General features: G+C 37.2%; 1 pseudogene; it reads right to left on the bottom strand.

Moving 5' to 3' along the window:
* Positions 1–732: 732 nt before the first annotated feature.
* On the bottom strand, positions 733–906 carry LOC111813722 (annotated as a pseudogene).
* Positions 907–2688: the final 1782 nt, after the last annotated feature.

Below are 2688 nucleotides of genomic sequence, written 5' to 3'. Positions count from 1 at the left end.
AAACAGAAATATTAAACCTACTGGAAGATAAAATAGTTAAAACACTTGAAGACATAGATGTTAGAAAGTGTGTTTTACACAGTACCTCCACTGCACCAGAAATAACAGCAAGAGTCAACAAATGGGATTTCATTAGACTAATGTATCTGTACAGCAAAAGAAGATACTAAAGTATCTGTACAGTAGAGTGAAGATACAACCTACAGAGTGGGAAAATTTTTGCTAACTGCTCTTCAGACAGAGGACTAATATCTAGAATATACAAAGAACTCAAAAATTAAAATATCTAAAATTAAAGATCCAGTCAAGAAATGGGCAAGAGAAATGAACAGACACTTCACAGAGGAGAAGCACAAACGGCCAAAAACTATTTGAAAAAAAATTTTCACTATCTCTGGCCACTAGAGAAATGCAAATTAAAGCAAAACTCAGATTCCATCTTACTCCAGAAAGAATGACAATCATTAAGAGATCAGCAATAACACATACTGGGGGCCTGCCCCTTAGCACAGCTCTTTAAGTGGCTGCTTCCACAAAGCAGTCAGGCTCAGGTTGCTATGGTTTGATCCTCACAACTCCAGCCAGCCAAACCTGCCCTGAAGGCATTTGGCGCAACAACAACAAAAAAAAATCCTTATTCCATTTAAAAATAATAACACATACTGGTGAATCTGTGGTGAAAAAGGAAGCCTCTTTCATTATTAGTGAGAATGTAAGATAGTACAACCATTTTGGGAATCAGTAGAAAAATGTTTCAAATAACTGAAATTAAAAATTCCATATGATCCATCAATTCCCCCTGCTATATATCTTCTCCAAATAGCTTAAACATCATACTGTAGTGATTGATACATACTGATAAGAACAGATATACACCTGATCTTAGCCAAAAGGCTGAGAAGCAATAGATGCATACTAATGTTTATAGCAGCACAATTCATAATAGCTAAGTCCTGGAAACAGCCTGTATACCCATCAACAGATGAGTGAATAAAGAAAATGGAGCATCTGTGTATAATAGAATACTACTCTGCTATAAAGAATGAGACATTTGTAGGAAAATGGATACACCTGGTAAATATAATGTTGAGTGAAATAAACCAGACACAGAAGCTTAAATACTGTATGTTACCTCTCTCTTGAGTGAGACAAAGTATAAAGACAATATTAAAGGATGGGTAGAAGGGGACAAGGAAATGGATCTCTTGCAATATGAAAGTGGCCCAAGGGAACAAGGGTGAGGGCTGAGGAAGAGGGGAAGGGGTAATAAGTAGACTAAAGATATTCCATATACAAGAACCTATTCACCCCAGTTACTATAAATCTTATATGCTATAATATGAGCTAGGATTTATAATATCAACAGGAATAAAAACGGGATAAGGTAATTGGAGAAAGAGGGATGGAGGGGAAGGGAGTAACAAAAAAGAAAGAAGCTATGGTGCATGCATTAAACCACTCCCCAAGATGATTGCAAACTGCTTGAAATGCAAACATGTATTAATAAAATTTAAAACTTTTACATTAAAACAGGAAATAAAGCCAGGGTCTTGGTTATCAGGCCAAAGACTGTGTAATACCAGAATCAAATCCTCCTTATTTCCCCAAAGACTACAGGTCACTTTTGCTTGGTTGGAGGGGTAGGTGACTGCCTCCCCCTCCAGCCATTGGTTCCTCGAGGTAGAACAATATGGTGTATGCCACCAAGGTGAAGGGCTCCTTGCCCTCTCTGATCCTGTCATGCCTTAGCTACCAGTCCCCAGTTTTCTCTGCACCTTTTCTCCACAGCTGCACTGCCCCAAGGGACCTGGTGCCGTTATGCACCTGCGGCTGCTTAAGTCAAGCAGCTGCCCAGATAATTGTACAAAATTAGACCCAACTTGGGAAACCAGATCGCCTACAGTGAAGAGGTCATTGCATAATAAAATTACATCTCTAAAGAAATGGTTCTTCAACGGTCATTTCATGCCTTTATGAAATGTAAAAACTTAACTGAACTCTGCAATGCACATCAAGTACTACTGCACATTAAAAAATTCTTTCAAGTTTTTTTTTAAGAATATGTTTTTCTGGAAAGGAATGCCTAGTGAACCATCTCAAAACAAATATATAAATATGTTTTATGGAAAGAAATTGGAATCTTAAAATATTCTCTAAACAAATTAATTAATCCATCTCCATAACTTTTCTGCTTTATGATCAGGCATTCCTTGGCTAAGAAAGCCCTTTGTGTTCTTATTGCTCCCTTATTTGATTCTCCCAACACATCTTTCCTTCACTGTCTATGCAAAGAAAGAAGGTCACTAAGTGTCATAGGATGGAGGGGCAGCATTTCATCCCAGCATCATGCAGAAGCTCTGTGATACTCCAGGAGGCCACATGGCATCATGGATAGCCCACCTCTGTGTGGGAAGAGAGCTTACAAAGATGAAGAACATGCAAATGGAGAGGGAAGTGGTCATCTAAGGTAATTCATGTAGCAGTAAAAAAAGCAAAGCTAATCATGTTAATAAAAGTCATATTATAGGAATCAACCAATCTGCCTTCTTGCTTTATGTAATTATTCATTTATTTATATAATCAAATAACATTTTTGATTGTCCTTTTGGTGTTCATTAGTTTAGTTCATTTATCCATTTACCAATCATTTATTTATGTTTTATTATGCTCACTATGCCTTCTTTGAAC

This window comes from Octodon degus, unplaced genomic scaffold (assembly GCF_000260255.1).
Source record: "Octodon degus isolate 3935 unplaced genomic scaffold, OctDeg1.0 scaffold00216, whole genome shotgun sequence".
In the NCBI taxonomy this organism is placed as follows: domain Eukaryota; kingdom Metazoa; phylum Chordata; class Mammalia; order Rodentia; family Octodontidae; genus Octodon; species Octodon degus.
Note: the sequence above shows the minus strand (reverse complement) of the source record. Positions and strands in the feature narration are given on the sequence as shown.